Below are 21,598 nucleotides of genomic sequence, written 5' to 3' on the forward strand. Positions count from 1 at the left end.
GTCAATGCTATGTCCCATAAGGTCATTGCTTGTCTGCAGAGGGGGTAGGAATGTATACCTCCCTGCTTGTTTATGTACCACATGACCGTAGTGTTGTCTGTCTTTATCAGTAACTGTCCTGGATGAAGCAGGTCCTTGAAAGTTGTCAGGGCATTTTGAACAGCTAGCATCTCTTTTTGATTGATGTGAAGATGCATCTGGTTTGCAGGCCATGTGCCCTGAATACATTTTCCTGCCATATGGGCTCCCCAGGTATAATCTGATGCATCCGTTGTCAGTGTCTGTCCGGCTGTGGGTAAACTGAATGGCAGACCCTTGTTGTGGTGACAGGCTTCTGCCCACCATCGAAACTCCTGTTGCAGGCAGGTAATGAGTGCAATTACTGTCTCCAGGCTGTGGCAATGCTGAGTCCAAACACATTTTAGATACCACTGTAGTTTCCTCATATGCAGTCTGGCATATGGAATTAGTATAATGCAGGATGCCATGAAACCCAAGGCCTGCAGGATTTTCCTTGCAGATATGTGGGTTTTTGTTGCCAATTTCTTGAAGTAAGAAGTCAGTTGGTTTTGTTTGATTGCGTGAGATAAGCCATCTGGGCAGCTGTATTTAAACTTGCACCCAGGAATATTATCTCTTTAGATGGCACTAGTTTTGATTTCTTTTCATTTACTGTGTACCCTAAGCCAATTAGTAATCTTTTTACAAACGTCAGATGCAGTAGAAGAATGCCTTTGTTCTCTGCTTGAACTAGGCAGTCGTCCATGTAGGGATATATTTGAATTCCTTTTTGTCTGCAAAACGCAATTACTGGTGCCAGGCATTTTGTGAAGACCCCGGGCGCAGTAGATAAGCCAAAGGGCAGTGCAGAGAACTGGTAATGCATTGAGCCAGCTATAAATCTGAGGTATCTTCTGCAAGATTGTCTGTTTGGGACATGCAAGTATGCCTCTTTTAGGTCCAAAGTTACGAGCCAAGCCTTTTTGCCCAGCATGGGCAGTAGCTGCTGTAGAGTCAACATCTTGAATTTTGGAACTTCCAGAAACGTATTTAGTATAGACAGGTCCAGTATTGGTCTCCAGGTTTTGTCTCTGGGTATTAGGAAAAGTCTGGAGTAAAATCCTTGCCCCTGCTCTTGTTGTGGTACTTGCTGAATGGTCCTCATGTCCATGAGGGCTGTAATTTGTTTTTGTGCCTCTGCCCATTGATTGTGTAGCAGGTCTGGCATACCTTTTGACCTTGGTAGAGTGTGAAAATGGAACATGTAGCCTTGGGACACAATGTTCAGGACCCATTTGTCTTGGGTAACCATTTGCCAATTTGATGAAAAAAGTGCTAGTTTTCCCCCTAAGGGGATTGCCAAAAGAAAGGTGCTTGGTACTGGTAGAGGAAAGTCATTGGGACTGTTTCCTGTAAGGTTGTGATTTGTCTTCTCCGCTTTTGGAGGTAGGAGCACCTCATTCTTTAGGCCTGTATGAACCTTGGGGCTGAGATCTGCCTCTGGGATGCCTGTATCTGCCTCTTTGTGGTCTGTCTGAAACTAGAAAGGACCAATGTTTGGAAGGCCAGTTCCTGCTAAACCTGGGTGGCTGTACCTGTAGGTAATCCTTGACTGTCTGCATGGATTTTGCTTTATCCTCCATTTTTTTCAACACCTCTTCTGCTTTAGTACCAAACAAAGTATCATGCTGTAATGGTGCATCTAATAATTTTGCTTTAACATGATCAGGCAGAGTCTGTTCTTTTAACCAAGCATGCCTTCTCATAACAGAACCTGTAACAGCGGCCCTGCAAGAGGCCTCCAGTGAATCATAACCACATTGCAAAGTATGCTTTCCCACTTGTTCAGCTGCATGCAATAAATCCTGCAATTCCTTGTTCTCTGAACATTCAGTATTTGTCAACAATTTCTGTTTAAGCAGTGACACTAAATATTGCTGATATTTAAGCATATGAAACTGACAATTTAAAGACCTTACAGCCAGGGTAGCAGAAGTGTAGACTTTTTTCCCCCATCTGTCTAGAGCCCTGGAATCTCTATCAGAGGGGACAGGTTTTTTGCAGTGGAAGCTTTAACCCCCTTGGGACCCTGAGATATAGTTTCTGGGTCAGCAGCGGGGTTTTTATATAGGAATTTATGAGAATCCGGGACCCTGTAGTATCTGTCTGGCTTAGCAGGTGTAGGTGGTAATGAGTCTGGAGAAAAGCCGGACTCTGAAAATACATCATCTACAATGTCTAGAACAGGTGGAATAGCAAGTGGTCTGTGCTGAGGAAGTAGCAGAAAGTCTCTGAACCTTTTCTTAGATTCAGAATAATCTTGGCTCTCCCAGTGGAAATGTTCCCTCATGGTATGCAGGGTTTCCCCAAAAGAATAATTCTGAGGAGGAGAGGCTGAAGGAATGGATTCTTCAGCATCAGAATCCTCATAGGGAAGCATGGAGTAATCCTGTTCAGAAGAGGAATCAGAGGAAACAGAAACCTGATCAGAAGAATCATACACTGTCTCTTGCCTAGGCCTCTTATCAGGAGGGGAATGGGAGCCCCTGATCAAAGTAATTAGGTCTTCGGCCATTCTCAGCATCTGTTTTTTAGGCATGGAAGTCTGAGTAGGAGAATGCTGTACTTGTTTCTTTGTCTTTAGTGCTGCTTTAGTCTTTGTCTTTGAAGCTGAAGATGGCTTAATATATAGTTGTGTAGGTCTGAAGACACCCTCAGAAGCCGATGCCTGCTCAGCGGCTCCGGACCCATCTGAGGGAATGATTTACGAATGTCCAATACCCTGAGTATTCAGAGGCCCAGTCGGCTCCCCGTGGGAGTCGGAAGCAGCCTGTGGCTCTGAGGTAGCGGGTGCCAGGGGCTGCAAAAGCACCTCACTGAGAACAGGCGACTGGCCTAGTAGAGGCTTCGTCGTCGGTTTTGGACCTCGGATGCCTATCCTTTTCTTTGTCCTTGCATTTTTTGTAAACTCCGGTTGTCGGCTGGTCTGACGGCATTATATAATTAAATCTTTGGCCAAAGTAATGAAATGCAAAATCGAACCAACGCTTTATAGTGCGTTGGTTAAATCTAGCACAAAACCAACAACTAGCAACATTGTGATCAGGGCTTAGGCAAGGAATACAGTAAGAGTGAAAATCCTTATGAGGTATTTGCTTCCCACAAGAAATACAATTGTTAACTTTTTCTGACATCAGTCTGGAGCAAGAAAAAAGTTTCCCCAATGGGGTACTTAGCTTTAATGAAGACTTTGGTTCTGAAATTCGGATTCGAAAATCTCAGGAGTCGGCCGACTGGCACTTGCGAACTGCTTTTGCTTCGGGCACTGCGCGGCAAGAAAGACTGAAGAAAATGGCGTCAGCTGCATCTTTTATACCCCTGGCGCACTGACGTCAGGGAAGAGGCGACAGCAACCGACGCCGGACCTAGACTTTGGAATTCTGGCCGACTGAGGGTAACCTGCCAGCAGGACAACCCAAGAGTAATGACTGCAACAGTGAAACACGATGAACATCTGGTCTGCCTTCCTATGGTGCTTTGTTCTGTGTGTCTCCTTGATGTCTATTAACATCAGAGATGTAGAGTGTACTCTTCTTTGCTGGCAATATTTAGAAAGAATACTGGTAACTGAATGGATTGGTTAATATTTTCCATGGCTACTTTAGGCATAAAGGGGGGATTAGTCCATAAAGAAACCCTGTCCTTGTGAAAATTATGTATGGAAGCTTGGAAGATAATGCTTGCAGTTCAGAAATTCTTTTTGCCAAAGTAATAGCTACTAATAAAATTGTCTTCCATGACAAAAACTTCAACACGCAAGCAGCTGCTGGCTCAAATGGTCCTTGAGTTAAACTTTGTAGTACAACAGTGAGGTCCCATGCTGGGGATGGATCTTTAGTGGGTGGTCTCACCTTTGCAAAATCTAAAGGTAGACCAGGAAAAAGATTGGCTACTCTCACGAAAAATGGAAATTGCTACCAGATAAAGTTTGATGGTAGAAAAACTTGCTCTTTGAACAAACTACTAAGAAAAAGCAAAATGTCTAAAACAGCTGTCAAGAGAGGATAAATATTTTTACTTGCAGCCCAAACAACAAACCTTTTCCACTCACTGTTGCAGACCTTCTTGGTGGACACTTTCTGAGAGGCAAGAATGATGCTACGAATCAGGGAGGCAAGCCTGGACTGTCTTACTATGGTTGGAATTGGAGAAATCATGCGGTCAGTTTGAAGGTGTGAAGATTGGGATGCTGCAATCCTGACGGGTGAGAGAGTTGATCCTGTCTTGGCTCCAGTATCCACGCAGAATATGTCAGATGAGACCATAGGAAGAGGAACCAAATCTGTTGAGGCCAGAAGGGGTCAATGAGTATTAGTGAACTCTTTAGCCTGCTTGACTTCTGAAGAAATTTTGTGATAAGGGGAAGAGAGGGATAAGCATACAGGAGACACGGGGGCCAATCGTGCACGAGAGCATCCCTCAGGGACTCCCTCAGAGGGAGGATTAGAGCAAATAACACATTGCATTTGTTGTTGAGGTGAGAGGCAAACAGGTCGCAGCAAGGTTGAGCCCAATGACTGAAGATCATGTTCGCCACTGACTGCTTGAGGGACCACTCATGCGGAATCAGGATAGATCAGCTGAGTCTGTCCACCAGCTTGTTGTTTTTCCCCAGGAATGTGCATTGTAACCAGAAGGTGGTCCACAGATCTCGCCCATTCCCACAACCTCATAGCCTCCCTGCACAACGGCAAGAAGAATGTACCAGACTACGTATCGTCGGTGTGAATAGCAACTGTCCCTAAAGACAGAGTATCCTGAAAAGCTTGCAATGTTAGGAGAACTACTCTCATCTCCAGGGCATTAATATGCATTCTGGTCTCCCTTGGGAACCATGTGCCTTGGACCATCTTCCCCTTGTAATGCCCCCCACCCCCACCCCAAATGGGAAGCATCCGTGGTCATTATGGCTACTGGGGGGGGGGGGGGTCAAAAAGGGCCTGCCTAATGAAAGGTTGTCTGATTGGCTCCACCAGCGGATACGACATCTGCAGTTTGGTGTTAGTCTGATCAGAAAAGATAGAGTCTGCTAGAGTATAGACCACTGATCTGTTAACGTCCATTGAAGGATTCGCATGAAAAACCTTACCAGAGGAACTAACAGAATTGCTGCTGACATGGACCCCAGGGCTTGTAAAACTAGTTGAACAAGGAGGGACTGGTGAGATAATAGCTCCAGAACTTGATTCCTTAGAGTTGTAAGGCAGTGCGGAGGAAGAGATGCTATTTGATCCCTCATGTTCAGTGTATTCCTATGCATTCTAGGTTCTGCAATGGAGTCAGATTGGACTTGTTTAAATTTATGGTGATGCCCAGAGAGTGTGAAAGTCGAATCAGGTAATCTCTGGCTTGACGACGTTGATGACTCGTGGGAGCAGTAAGGAGCCAATCATCTACGTATGGAAACACCTGGAATCCTTTAAGTTGCATGTGAGTGCTACGACTGCCATGCACTTGGTGAACACCTGGGGGGCTGTGGTGAGCCCTAAGGGCAGTGCTCCAAACTGAAAATGTTTGGCTCTCACACAAAAGCCAGGTATCTCCTGGAGTATCTGTTTATTTTGATGTGATAATATGCATCCTTGAGATCTACTGAGCACATCCAATCGTCCTTGCGCAATATAGGCAGAATGGTCTGAACTGTAACCATTCAGAACTTTGACTTCTTTACATAAAGATTCAACTTGCTTAGGTCCAGTATGGGCCTTAGGTCTGCCGTCTTTTTCAATGCCAAAAAGAAGCGGGAGTAAGTTCTGAATCATCTTTGTTCAGTTGGGACTTCTTGGATGACTCTTTTTTGCAGCAATTTTCAAATTTCTTGTGCTGCCTGCCCCCTCTGACTGGGTGACACATCGGGGAGTTTCCTGTTGGAAAAAGGGAATGTAGTAGCCTCTGGATATTAAGCTTAGCACCCAGGAATGTTGTGCCAATTGTGTCCAGACTTTTGAGTGCAAAGCAAGTCAACCCCCTACTGCTTCCAGAGATGGCCAGTCAGGCAGTGCTTCAGCAGCGCTGGTACGGCTTTGTCAGAGAATGTATCACTGAAGCCCTGGTTTTGCAGACCCAGTCTGCCTCTGGGGCGACATCTACCATTAAACCCTTTTCCGCTGCCTCTGGAAGTGAGACCCTCGTGCAGGTCCTATAAAGGCCCTTGTGATTTACGGAACCACATTATCTTACTTCCACACTGGTTCCTCGAAAAGGACCTCTGAGACATAGAAAATTTGATTCCTACAGCAGAAAGGGTCTTCCCTTCCTTTTCGCTGTGGGAAAGTATACCTTTAACAAATGTCCCAAACAGTGATGAGCCATCATAACAGACATTAACAAAGGACACCTTAAAGGGTTCTGCAAAGTTTAATAGTCTCATCCAGGCATTTCTCCTTAAGAATAGTCCTGAAAAGCAGCTTGCGAGGAACCTTCCACTACATGGGAGATTAGCCTCATCAAGGAATTAGCAATGGACGACAAAGTAGCCAGCTTGGGAGAATGTTCCTTAAGGTCCTCCTCAGGCATGGACTCAGAGAGAAAGAGAGGTTGAAAGCTCCTTGATCAGATCTCTCTGAAGCCAGGTAAAGTTAACTAGATAATTTAACGACTGCAGAGCAAAAGTGGCTGAGGTGTAACTGCGCTTTCCAAACTTGTCCAGTGCTCTAGACTCCTTGTTAGGCGGATTGACATTGGCAGTCTCCTCTGCTAGATTTTAGTGGCTGCCACCACCATGAAGGCATCAACTATGGGACCCTTACACTCCAGTGCTTCCTATCAGACAGTGGGACCAGGAAATTATCAGGGTGCTTAGGACTAGACTCAATGGTATCCGGTTCCTTCCAAGCCTAGCACAATACTAAATTAATGAGATCATCCACGGGGGGGGGTCCCCCAATACATCAAAGGGCCTGCTCTGAAAGCCTCCAAGAATGCTGACTCCTCAGAAAAAGGAGGTTGGACAGACCACCCACCTTTCTGTTTCAGGATCCCTAGAATGTCTCCAAAGGGGACGTCATCAGGTGGGGATCGAGAGGAATCTTCTCCCTCATCAAAGTCAGTGTCTTCAATTAATAACTCCATTGGGGAGAGATGTGCCTCCTTTTGCACATCTTCTACCCAAGATCTCCTCCATGGGGTACTCTGGGGAAGTATCAAAAAAGGGAATCCTTCCTGGGCAGGAAGATCTTGGAGACTGCTCGGGGCAGGGTGACTCAGGACAGAATGAGTAGGCTCAAGACCATGACCCAAAGGGGGTACAGGGGTACACTGCAGGACATGAGAGGATGGTTCTCCACTAAGGGAGAATACCCTTTCCACTACTTGGAAAGCCAATGGGCCTGGAGAAGTCCTTTCCACCTCCCTTGAAGCTGAAGCAATGAATGGAAGAGGGTCAGAACTCACTCTGGATCCATAGCCTTCAGAGGAAATTGGACCCAAGCTGTCAAGGGCTGAAGCACCTAGGGGAAGATATGGCTCTGACAAAGACAGAGTCGATCCCATTCCCCCAGACCTGGCCCCAACCTCCTGGCTCCAAGGTCTGTTCTGCTCTGAAGGGATAGGAACAAGGCTGATCAGGGGCATCATCGGAGTTGAGGAAGGTGGTTTCCCCAGTGCCGACACTGACACTCTTGGCAGTCGTGACAACTGTAACTCTGAAGCTGAGAGCCGGACTGGAGAAGGAGTTCTAATTGTATAGGCTGGCTAACTCACTGATCCAAGAGGGGATGGAGCTGACACTATCCCCATCTGAATCGGAGCCTTGAGGAACCTCATCATTTTGTCCAGGTTTACCTTGAACCAGTTTCAAGAGGACCTGGAAGAAGCTGACGAGGGAGGCCTGGAGTGCCTGGATTTAGGAAAAGGAGACTGTCCTAGCTTGCTAGGAGACTTGCTTCAAGCTCCCATATCTAGATCTCTGGAACCCAACACTGAAGCAGAAGGAGCAGTAGGAGATATGGCAATGACCTCAGTTGGATCTGAGGAGGCCTGTGGATCTGGTAAGGCAGTCTTGTTCGGATCCAAAGATTTCTTAGATTTTGATTTTGAAGAAGGCCCCTCAAGATAAGCTTGCTATGCCTATCCACCAGCGTGCAGACTGAAGGATGGACAAATGTCACAATTTGAGATGGTCCATGCCTAAACAGCAGATGCACTCCTTGTGGGCATCCTGACTGGGGATCTTGTGCTCACTAGAAGTGCATCACTTAAAACTGGGAGATGGTTTGTCCATCATAACTGCGGTATAAACTGACCTGGCAAAAGCCTACCAAAACACAAATGCCCATCACAGCAACTGTCAGCACTAACTCAACTCTACCAGCTATACACATTCTTTCTTAAGAATAACTGTACAAGGCACACAATTATCTAATTCTAAGAACAAAATACTTAATCCCAACTCTAACAACTATAACACTATATACTATAACACTATATACTATAAAACACTAACACTAACTAAACTATCTTAACTGACAAAACCCTACAAGGAAAAAACTCTATAAATCCTAACCTATAAACTCAAACTAGAACACTAACACACTAAAGCTAACACATGGGGGGAGCACACCAAAAAAATTCTAATTATTAAAGTTAAAAAGGATATAAGCATTGGAGAGACCAGATTTTCCATCTGGCTCTGAACGGAACAAACTAATCTGAGGTGTTTGGATGGGCGTAGTGCATTATGGGTAGGAGGGAGGAGCTTGAGAGTTGGATCCAAGTCTGGAAAATGCGGTCGAGCCAGATTCGAGGATTGGATCTGAGACCCTACCGTGAGGAGGAATGAAGAGGACAACATCAGATACAAGCATTTAACAGAAGCTAACAGCTGTAACTATAAAACAGAGCATATACCTTGTGATTCCCATACAAATAGCAAATAACCACAACAGTTATGTATTCAGTTACAGCGAATGTGTGAGTTCCTGCATATTCCTGCAAATAAATTTCACCAACAGCACTAGCAATGTTTTCATTAACAACTAATGCCTTTACGCTAATAAAATGACAGGAAGTATATTTAATTCATATAAAAGACCTCCTATGTTTTACACAGGAGTTGGAGATTATTTTCTTGGTACCTTAAAGACTGGCTTCAGAATCTCAGAAGTACAAGTGTCCCACTCTGTTGAACTGGTTTTAGGCTTGCATTTTTTAGAACTACTAACTGCCTCTATTTTTTGAATGATTTCAGAGTTCTCAATCTTTTTCTTCCATCTGTCTCTCTCTCTCTCTCTCCCTCCCTATTTAATGGTATGAACATTCTTTTGTTCTAAATATTCCTTTTATTTGGAGTTTTTGCTTAATAAATGTAATAATTTTTCAGTTAAATAAGAAGGCATAGCTTTCAAAACACTTAACTTAGTGGTGTTAATAACCTTAGCTTATATTCCCTTCCCATGGTGTTCCAAGTCAAAGTCCTGACTACAACACAGATGACCTGTGCTAAATTAGAAGCATGGAAGCTGCTGGGGCAAAAAGGGGGTGGATAGGTATGAGCAGCCAATGTCAATATGCCCATTCTGGAAGGCGGGAGGCAGCTCAGGTTGCTGCATGCTGACACCTGCAGGAATGTAGATGTACAGCTTCTAGGAATGAGCTGAGCAAATCCAGACTGCAAGTAGCGTGCTGAATAGGCGGGAGATTAGTGGCCACTGTAGCAAGCGTTCACCTTCTAAACAGCAGTAATTGAGGAGATCACAAGCTGCTGACGGAATCCAAACCAAAGGGTATAAAGGTCACACAGACAAACCCTTCAGTATGAACTGCAAGAAAGACCCAGCCAAGCTAGAATCTTCACTGTTTAATACTTTAAACCTGTACAGCAGAGGCCCATGGGATATATTCAAGTGACCCCCTTAAGGGCATACCAGCGTTTCAGCTACATGGCTTCAGAATCCCATGACTTTTTACTTTTTAAGTCTTTATGGTTACATTCAGGCCAATAAAGCCAAACCCCACTAGCTGTAGACATGCATGTTTCACCATTCGTATGACCTTGTCAGTACACAGGGTGTAAAATCAAACTTGATGTCAATAAACATAAGGGTGCTTACAAAAATATAACAAAATCCAAACCAAGAAGATGATGTGGTACTGGTTCTACCTAAAGGAATGAAATGGACAAATTGGTGTAGGCAGGGGAGCAACTGGGCAGATCATGCAGACCAAGAGGGAGGAAAAAAGATTCTAGCTTACGTTCAGGCTATAAAGAAAAAACACACTGAACACTGGGTGGGATAATCTTTAGGTCCATTCTTCCTACCACAAAAATACTTGTTGTTTGACTTATGAAAAAAGAACATACACGTTTGTCAAAAGAAGCTGAAAAGATGATTTCTGCCACTTTAAACATTTTTCAAAAAAGATAAATACAAGTAGACAAGAGTATACTAGCTATACTATGCAGCTGGAAACACCTGCATAATACTAAGCAATCAGCAATTCTCAGACAGCAAGAAGAACTGAAGGAAACAGGTATTAGTGCTCAGTTTAAAAGGGAAGTTTTGTGCTGATGTGAACTCAGTTTTATCTATCAAAGGGAACAGCAGCAGCAGCTTTGGAAAAGTGTATGGACCAAGGAAAAACCAGAGAGATCAAACAGATTGCGGTCCCAGTCAACAATAAAGGATGTCTTCTAGAGTTCAATCAAATGCAGCCAGGAATACACCAAAAAATAGTTTATTGCACAAAACGATCCATAGTAGTAAAAAACGATAGTCCTGTATACAACCAGAGCCTTGGATTAAGTGAAACTACTTACTGTTATACTAACCCTACCTGAAGAACACTGTCCCCTGATCATTTTCAGTAAAAATGGTGGCAGTCATCTGCTGCAAACCAGGCTGAGCATGACATTTTATCTGACAGTTTCAGTAGGTTTCCTCTTCCTTGACAATTTGTTTTGCCTGCAGATGCTGTGTTTCTATTGAAATCAGATATTAAACGATTATTGATACTCATTAAAAATAAATACACTTCCAGATTTGGTTAAACAGTATGATTCCCTGGAGGTGCAATTAACTGTTGGTAGCACACCTATTCAAGTCATTGCCAGCTACAGGACCCACTCCATGAATCAGGGCACCCGCTCTGCCTATTTGGGTCTACTTGAGTCTATCAAGATACATTCAAACACCATGGTTTTGGGCGATGAACTACCCATCAATTGACTGGGTATATTACTTGTGCCCAACTCACTTGCCCAAAGGTTACTTGACTTTGTTAACTCAAATGCTCTGGACCAGCTGGTTGATACCCCCATAAGGGCTGCAAACATCCTGGATCTGTTGTTTACCAATATGGTGGATCGCTGTAGCACCCCCCACTGTGAGGTCTTCCCTAGTGAGATCTAACCACAAATCAGTCTCATTTGAAGTAACTATCACACCTGACCCCCCCTCCCCTCATCAGCAACTAAACTAAAAAACTTCTCCAAAGCAGACTATAACCTCTTATGGGATGGTATAAACAGCTTTACTGCACCTCCTCCCTAAGATGAAACTGGCAACTATGCCAAGTTCTACACCAATGCGTTATACAAACCCTGTCTGTATAACTGCATTGACTCAGCCGTACATGAGAAGACCAAAACAAGCTCCTCAAGGAAAAGCAAACCTGCATGGTGGGCAACTGCCATTACCAGGTTTTAAAATAAGAGGAAAAAACTGCTGTCTTAAGAGTAAGAGGGAGCGAGCCCTAAACTGGAAGCACTCCTTTCTCAGCTTAAACAAGCAAATAAGACTCCTGTGAAGTCCTCTAAAGCAAACTACAACTCCAAATTAGCTTCCTCAACTAAAGACAACAATAAGGCATTCTTTAGTTACATCCATAATGAAAAGGAAAGGCCCGATTTGTGCCGGACTGATAGTTAATGATAACACATATACTAAGCCTGTAAACATAGCTAAACTGTTAGCCAAAAGGTTCTGTGGAAGCTTCACTCCCCTGTCCCCACCACATGTACCCCATGACATCCCTACCACCTGTCCTCTACCCTGTATCTCTAAGGTTAAAAATACAGCATCTATGGGACCTTATAACATCCCAGGTTACGTCCTACATGGGCTCAAATGAGAACAGCTTCTGAATAATCTCCACTACCCATTCCTTAAATTCCTCTCTTTTTAACAGATAGGTGAGAAAACTCCAGTGTCTCATTTTTATTTCATTACTCTGTGTTTTTATTTTAGCTATTATTGATGCATGAACTGAAATAGTTATTGGGTGGATATCAAGATATTCACATGTTCCGGTGAAAAGTAAATTCTGTCTAGCCAAGCCCAGTTTTATATACTGGGGAATAGTATGTAAATTCACTCTGAACTCCTATTACTAAATTCACATCTTTCGTCCCAAATATTTTCATAAATTTCTTCAAAAATCTACCCTCCTTTGTTATTCTTTCCCTTCTCAGCACCCCCAAATACATATTCATTGCTGCAAATCAAATTTCAATCCCCACCTATAAGTAATATTCCTTACTGAAAACTGACTATTTCTCCCAGAATTTTCTTAAGCTTAATTACAGCAGTATTAGGTGAAATGTTAATACATGCCAGTGTAAACCTCCTCCCTTGCCAGTAGCCCCTTAGCACTACATATCTGTCATTATTATCTTTTTTATCTTCTTCTATCACTGTTGGAGCTCCTCTTGCAATTAATATAAGTATTCCTCTTTTCCTTTGTCCCAGGTTTTCCACTGACTAACCATCCTGAAAACCTTTCTTTATGAAATTCACATGTTCAATCCTTTCTAACTGTGTCTTCTGTAATGTAGCTATTTGCAAACTACATTTTTAATATAGCTCACTGCTCTTTCTTGTTTGTATTTATCTGTGAGGCCATTTACATGTAAAGACATTAAATAAATCATCATTGTATTAAAAGGTTATTACTCCCATTGTTATGTGCAACACCTTTTTTGTTAAATGTTTAGTTCCAGCTTTTCTGTTACATGCATACACTGTTTCGCAGGTTGAACTTTTATAGAGTGGTTTCTTGTCATATACATTTGAGCCTATGGCATCATCTTATAAAACTTTTTGTTTTATTCAAAGCCATCAAAAAAGCACACCCCAATAGACCCTAAAACCTATTAACTTAATACTAACACACAAAACTATGTTCATCTTCAAATATTGAAGTTTTACCCTACTAATAGGAACAAAAGTCTCAAACTGACACACACTCACACACACACACACACACACACACACACACACACACACACACACGAGTTAACCTAAAAGAAAGATCATGCTGCTAAGACGCAGGGTGCAGCCTGTGCTTCTACTAAGTGCTGATTGATTTTGTCTTATCTTTATAGCTCTCCCAGCTGGGAAAACCCCTGAATGTTTTCAGAGAACATTATCTACTTTGGGAAACTCCCCAAATGCCTTCAAAGAACATTATCTCCTAGCCAATTTCTCTCTCTCCTTGTTTTCCTCAGCCAATCACTCTCCAGCAGACTGTAGCCAGTTTTTCTTTATCAGGTTATCTCCACAGATACATGAACACCAGGCAGCCAGTTTCTCTTTATCAGACTGTTTTCATGGAAACATGAAGACCAGCTGCAGAATTGTTACTGAGCATATATGTATTTGCTAGAACAAAGCCTCATAATATTCAATGTTCTTTTTCATTTACTTGCCTCTCTAAAAAACTGTTGCTAAAGCAATCTAAGGTGTTAATACAGTAATTTCCCCATGCAAGAATGAGAAGAAAAAACACATTAATTTTTCTTTTCTCTAGGTTTTTTACCAGGCTGTTTTATATGCATTGCAATGCCTATACTTCTTAAAATTGAACAAGATAAGAGAAAAGAGGGGAGAAAGAAAAGAAAAGAAAAAAAAAAGCAGCAGTACCTGTTTAGAATCCTCATTACATTTCAAAATAACTGAAAAAATGTTACTATATAGCATGTAAAGAAAACCACATGCCACAAAATTGGTACTATTTAAGAAAAAAATAAAGAAGTTATGTACTCACCATAATGTTCCATGTATGTAGTCCATCTCGCCGAACATTATTACGTGTGGGCCACTTCGAAAGCCTGAAAACTTCTGAAAAATTGAAAAGGTTCACAGGTACAATCCATCTGTGGTCTTTATTACCAGAAGAACAAGATACAGGATCTCATTCTGTTTCACAGCTTTCGTTTTGTTAGATACATTTTTTTATCTCATCCTTAGTATGTACTTCATCAAAATGATTTTGTCCCTCCAGGGAAGAATAGCTTGAAGATAGCTGGGTACAGCAGTTAGAAGCACACACCTTCATCTTGACATTCCCTGAATATTGGAACAAATTTGTTACTCTTCTGTCTGGCGTACAATGAGTAATCATTCTCCACACACACTCTATTCTCTCCCAGTTTTAGCACTTGGTCCTTCTGCCACAATTTTGTCAGAATCAACTCCTTCTGCTGGTAGGATTGCATCTTTACTATTAAAGGTTTAAGTTGTTTTCTTAGAGCCAGGTTTGGAGCATACACCCAATGTGCCTTTTCAACTAACAACTCCTGCTGTGGAATACCAGTCCAGTTGCTTATTTGTGCTTTCATAAAATTAATGCAGTCTATTCCATCCAGCTTCTCTGGTATAGCTGAAAATCTCAGGTTTTCCCTACGTGCTTTGCCCTCTAATTCTATTTTTTTAAAAACATCTCTTCCTGAGCAGTCTCATATTCAGCCAGCTTTTTCTTTATTTCGACCTCTGATTTTTTTTAGCTTTATCATCTCAACTGAATATCTGTTTAAATCTTCTTCCACTTTTTCCAGCCTTTTGTTGTTTGCACTGATATACTCCATCAGTGTTTTGTTTACTTTAACAAGGTCTGTATGTAGTTGTCTTACATTTTCATGTAGGTTAGTAGAAGGTTGCATTGCTTTTTCCTGAAAAGCTGCAGAACTTTATCTAGTCAGTTTTTCTTCCTCACTTTTTGCAGCTGATTTTTCCAGGTCTTTTGTATTTCTTTACTCCTGGCATCCAAGCAATGCACTTACTAGCCAGTGACTGACATTTACCCATAAACACATGTCTACTGGCCTCCTCTGCTGAGTTTCTGTTTTCACACTGGGAAAGCTAGAAATAAGCTGTTACTCAGTGTGCAGCCATCTTGAAAGTCCTCCCTTTACCTTTTATGTTGACCCAATTTTTAAACTCAGCACTCAGTTTTCATTTTTATCCCAGTCACTAGATATAACTTCTGAAGATATTTCTATATTCATAAATAGGTACTAGGCTATTGGCCCTAGGGCCTATATAAGCCTAGCCAAAAAGGTACCCTGGCTTCACCACCCAACAAAATTATTTTCTTTTGCCCCTGTCAAGCAGATCCACATAGGTGATTGCCCAGGGTGAATTTCCTATTTCCCTTCCAATCATCAATATTTTTCTTGAAGAGTGCTAATGAGGAGCTTTGTTTGATATAGATAGGTAGTTTGTTCTAGAGTATGGGAAGTCTCTGGGACAAGAATCTATCCCTCCAGCATGTTCTGTTTATTGTAGTGACAAGGTTTAGGTCCCTAGAGCATGTAGCATGGAGGGATTGCGATTTCTTTAAGTGGAACATGTCCAACAGCTCTGGGTTTGACGTAGCTTTGTATGTTGGGCAGAGATCGCTTCTGAGTAAGAGATATGTGATGGAGTAAAGCTGGAGTTTTTTTGAGACGGTCTGCATAGGGCATCTGTTTGAAGCCAGTAATCCTCTTTGTGCGGTATTTCTGCAGCCTTTCCAGTTGTTGTAGATGTCTTGTGAGGTACATACCAAAAGGGGTGTTGTACTCTTATAATGGGTGCGATGAGTAGAGTGGAACAATGACCTCTCTGTTCCTCGATGAGAAACCTTTGGTGATGAGGTGTGCCACATTGAAGGATTTCCTGACTACTGTGGCAATGTGATTATCAAAGGAGAGACTACTGTCCACCTGTGTCCCAATGTTTCTTATCACACTTTTGGTGTTAAGCAGACTACCACCTATGTGGTAGCTCATGGGTACAGAGTTTTTACCAAAGGGGATAACAATGCACTTTTTGGCATTGAGCTTAAGGCCATGGCTTTGACACCAGGCATCTGTCTCAGTGAGGCCCTTTTGTAGGATGTCCACATTGTTAGGAGTTTCGATTATGGCTCCTAGTTTGCAGTTATCTGTGAACTTCGTTAGCCAAAGACCTTCTGTGTTAGCCTGTACTTCAGAAAAGTAGATACCAAACAGGAGAGGACCCAGGACTCAACCCTGTGGTACTCCACTTGTCAATGGTCTGAAGTCGGATTTGGAGTCTGCTACTTTCACAGTGTGGGCTCTGTCAGTGAGCCAGTTGGCAACCCATCTTGTGACACAGGGATCTATACCTAGTTTAGTGAGTTTATCTATAATTCCAGAGTGGGGGATGGTGTCAAAAGCCTTGGCGAGATCGAGATAGGCTGTGTGAACCACCTTACCCTTGTCTATGGCTTTAGTAACTGCTTCAAAGAAGTCTATCAGGTGTAGGAGACATGATCTGCCTTTTACAAACTCGAACTGGGTGGGTCCAGAGTTTGAAGATTACCAATGTCTTTGTGTATGAGATCCATGATGATACATTTCATGGCCTTGCAAACCAGGCTCATTAGGCTAATGGGGCGGTAGTTCCCAGTGTCCATGGTGGCTCCCCCTTTGTGAAGTGGGATAACCGCCTCTGTACGCCATTCAGTGGGCACAAAGCCTGAGGTGAGGCTATGATTGAACATGGTGCTTAGGTGGGGTGACAGTTCATTCTGCAGTTAAGTGTAGAATACAGCCTGGGATGTTGTCAGGTCCTATGGATGCTTTTTCTTGGCTTTGCAGAGTGTGGTTTTTACCTGTGCAGTCGTGATTACAGGAACTCTGCTTTCTTCCGGTATAGAGATGGGCCCTTTAGGGGGTGAGGGGGGGGGGGGTAAAGTTAGCACTGAACCTATCTGCCAGGATGTTGGCAATATCATTTGTTTCTGTATATTTAGTGCCACTGTGTTGTAACTCAGAGCAGATCTGAGTGTTGCCATTGAGATTCTTGACATAGCTATAGAATGCTTTGTGGCTGTCTTTAGAGTCAGTAGCGATTTTGTTTTCGCAACTAGCTTTGGACCCTAATAACTCTCAAATAATTTCCACTACACATTCCTTAAATTAATCTCTTTTTAACAGGTAGGTGGGAAAGCGCTAGTGTCTTATTTTTACTTCACTACCCTGTATTTCTATCTTAGTTTTTATGGATGCATGATTAGAAATAGTTACTGGATGTATGATGAAGCTTTTAATTAACTGCACGTGTTCCTGTGAAATATAATTTCTACCTAGTCTAGTCCAGTGCACCTAGGGGAAAATATGTAAATTCTGACAGAGTTCCTACTACTGAATTCACATCTTTCACATCAAACATTTTCATAAATTTCTTCAGAAATCTACCTTCTTTTGTTATATTATCCCTTCTAGGTCCCCTTGATGCATCCTCACTATTGCAAATTAAGTCCAATCTCTATCTATAAATAATATTCCTTGCTAAAAGCTGATTATTTCTCCTAAAATTGTCTTAAGCTGCATAACAGCAGTTTTTGGAGGAACATAAATACATGCCATTGTAATCCTCCTCCATTGTCAATAGCCCCTTACTGCCAAAAATATACATTTTTTAACTTTTTTTCTTCATCTATCACTATTGAAGCTCCTCTAGCTATTATAATTACTCACTTTTCCTCTGTCCCTGATAGTCTGTTAAATATCCATTCTGAAATGCTCTCTTTGTCAAATTCACATGCTCATTTCTTTCCAACTATGGCTCCTGCAGCATTGCTATTTGCACTATGAATTTTGTAATATAATTAAATTTCATTTTTAGCAATACCTAAGGTCATTCATGTTCCAGGATAACATGAACAGCACATGATAAAAATATATTGTTCTTACCTATTACACATAACAGTTTTTGAAAGTGTATTTCCAGCTTTTCTGTTATATGCATATGCTAATGTTTGGCAGACTGATCATTTGCACAGTTGTTTCTTCTCATCTCCATATGAAGCTGTGACACATTTTTAAGTCATTGTCTTAATGAAAACCCGCAAACAGAAAACTAAATAAAAAAAAAAAAACACCCATCCCCTATTAACTTGGAACAAACACACAAAACTATGTACATGTTCAAAGCATGAAGTTTAATTTTCCAGAAGGGAACAATTGCCCAAATTTGACATCTGCACCTAAAGGCATTATCTAACCTAAAATTAAGGTCATCCATGCTAAAGTGCATGCTACAGCCTGTGCTCCCACTTACACTGATTACTATCTGTTCTTATCTCTGTCTTATCTCTCTCTCTTCCCCTCCCAGATATGAAAAACAGCCTGTATGCTTTCAGAAAAATTAACTTTTAGCCCTAAGAAAAAGTGCACTAGCTATCTTTACATAAAACTAAATTGTACACTGTTATATTAACTGCATTAAAATATTACGGCTTCTAGGAAGGCTGATACCTCTTACTCACTTCCCATAATTTCAAACTTAATTTTTTCACTGAACTGCTTGCCATTGTGCCTTTAAATATTGAATTTCCCTCAGCCTTAGCAAAGAATACTCAGAATTTTCAAGAGTAACTGCTTGCACTTGCAGACAGCATGTCTCCATGGAAATGTACTCAGCAATGAGTCTTTGTAAATTTCACTCAGAAATAAATGCACAGCTGCCCTCAGCTACAGACATCTTGCCTCCACTAAACATTTGTCAGTAGAAAACAAACAAGCTACATCTTCGGAGTTGTAAGAGCTTCAGCATTTTCATGGCTTTAACTATTTCATCTTATTTTTAAAGCATGCATGCTTACAGAAACACCTGTTTAAAGCTTAAGCCAAGGCAAGTATTCTAGATATTCACCCTTGTAAAATAAAGACAGAAAATATCCTAATTTTAGGTACAATACAATCAGTGACTTTTACACCCCACCTGCCACCCCAGCAACCCAAGATCACAGTAGAACATTAAACTTGCTTTTGTCCAGGCTTTCTTCTATTGTTATACTGTAAAGCCTACACTTCTTACATCTACTAAAAGCACTTGTTTAACTTAGTATCTTTAACACATACAACAATTACTGAAAAGACTCCCCCTATATTTAAAATACCCCTGACTACACCCTACACAAAATGGTTTTACTGAATATAACACATAGTTTATATCATGAAATGTTTTATACAAGTACTAATAGGAATACAGATCGTTTTACTTACAGTTAGTTTTCCCCCTTTTAGTGTCCTTCTAAACATTAATCATATAAAATGAAGTATATGTTTTACAGTCCACATACAAGTTCAACAAAGTTAATGAAAGTTTGGTGTTTTTCAGCCACTTTTTCTTGCAAAACTATATTTTACAAACGTAATAAGATGCTTTATAGTTTTCCATTTATTCACTATTTCAGAGTTGCTCGTCTTCCTCTTGTTCATCTCCCATTTCCCAAAACTAGACTTTGGTTCACGAGTTGATTCTTCTAGTCAACTACTGTGTTTTTTTCTATCTCTCAAGCATTTTCCTTTGGAACAATGGAAAAGATTTCACTGGAAAAGTCTTTATATGAACCTTACCATCAGAAGGATGAGAAGCAGAGTCCCCTTCTGCTTGTTGACTCACTTTTTGTTGGATAAACTTTTTTTTTATTTCCTCAACCTGTTCTGCATAAAAAAAAACAACTTGATCCTCCAGGAAAAAAAAAACACTTTGAAGATAGACGGATATAGCAGCTTGAATCTCACATCTGCCTCTTGGCATTTCCTGATTTCTGGAATAATTTTTGTTTGTTGGCTGCCTAGTGTACAGTGAAAAATAATTTTCTACAAACACTCTGCTGCCTCAGATTTTTAATAATTTGCCTTTCTGACACAATTTTGTCAGGATCAACTCTTTCTGCTGGTATGATTGCATCTTTACTAATATAGGTCTTGGCTATTTTCCCATGGTCAGAATTGGAGCATACACTTGATGTGCCTTTTCTATTAACAAATTCTGCTGTGAAACACCACTCCAGCTGCTTATTTGTGTTTTCATAAAATGAATACAGCCTGTTCATTCCAGTTTCTCTGGTCCAGCAGGTTAAACAGTTCTTCATGCAAAAACTTATATTCAGCCAGCTTTTTCTTTATCGCAACCTCTGATATTTTGTAGTTTTATCAGTTCCTCTGAATGGCTAGTTAAAGCTTCTTCCATTTTTCCAGCCTTTTGTTGTTTGAATTGATATATTCCTTCAATGTCTCATTTGTTTTAATCACCTCTGAGTATGTTTGATTAATTTTTTTGCTCTAAATTGTTGAAAGCCATCTCTTGAACCAAAGCTGAAGCTTTTTTGTTTAACAGCTGCAGAATCCTTCCCAGACAATGTTTTCTCTTCACCTTTTCTAGTTGATTTTCTTTCTGATTTTCAAAATTTCTTTTTTGCTGGTATCCAAGCAGTGTATTTACTGGCCACTAACTGAATTTTGCCAAAGAAACATTTTCAATGGCACTCCTTTTTCTCAGTTTCTGTTTTCACACTGGAAGAGCTGTAATTACTATGTTGATCAATATAGAGCTATCTTGATAGTCTTACCTGTTCAAATGTGGAGAAGTCTTTTTCCTCTTGTCATACTGCAAGCATGAGTTTGGATGATACGACATATTAAACTAGGTATATTTACCCTGGCGGGACTGATAAATTTCCACCTACTCAGTGTGTTATATGGAAAACGTTCATGGTGATTCTACGGCAATCTACTGAAAGACATTCCAAACAGATGTTCAAAAAAACATATTTTATGAAGATAAATCCTCATATAGGAGGCTTTGCTCCATGCATCAGCAAGCTTAATACAATTAAATCCAAAATCACTATACCTCAAAGTGATATCAAACCCTGACTGCAGCACACACCATTGACAAATCCACAGTTTGGCCAAATGGTATTACCCCAACACTTCAATGCCATGCTAACGGAGAGATAGTGGGCAAGTTCCTTCCAGAAATTAATCACTGCAGATATATCCGATGGTAGGAACAATGGTGTCATTCTCCCATTGGCTATATGATGTTGAAATACTGAGTCAAATCGACTTAACCATGAACCATAATTATGTCCCATAATCTGACCTGTTAAGCATTAGTTTTCCTCATATAGTATATTATGTCTTTGAGTGAAGAAGGAGACTCCTTGTGTATGAGAAGGTTGGAGGGTGATGAACTGAACTGTTTCAGAAGGTAAGGAAGGAGAACACCACCATCTTTAAGCATGCACCGTCCTCTCTTTCCTGATTCTCTGTCATGTCTACATTATGGTATCACACATCTGATGGATGATATGCAGCAGCAGCTGTGAAAAGCTGGCTGCAATTCTCCTGAGGTTCTGGATATGTAAGATCAATGCCTTGGGATTAGTCTGAGCTGCCAGCTGCTGTAACTGGGACATAACCAATCAGTAAATACTTGACAGATCTTCAAGGATACCTGTGAAAAAGAATCCATCAAATGTCACTTGACCTTGTGACTGAAGAAAGTATAATCAAAAA

General features: G+C 41.3%; 1 protein-coding gene across 1 annotated transcript in view; it reads right to left on the reverse strand.

Annotated features, from left to right (window-relative positions):
* NBAS (NBAS subunit of NRZ tethering complex) overlaps window positions 1-21,598 on the reverse strand; it is a 3,380,746-nt gene that overhangs the window by 1,093,960 nt on the left and 2,265,188 nt on the right. The gene's annotated exons all lie outside the window — the stretch shown is intronic.

Source organism: Protopterus annectens, chromosome 1.part0 (assembly GCF_019279795.1).
Source record: "Protopterus annectens isolate FY-2018-M chromosome 1.part0, PAN1.0, whole genome shotgun sequence".
NCBI classification, from domain to species: Eukaryota; Metazoa; Chordata; order Ceratodontiformes; family Protopteridae; genus Protopterus; species Protopterus annectens.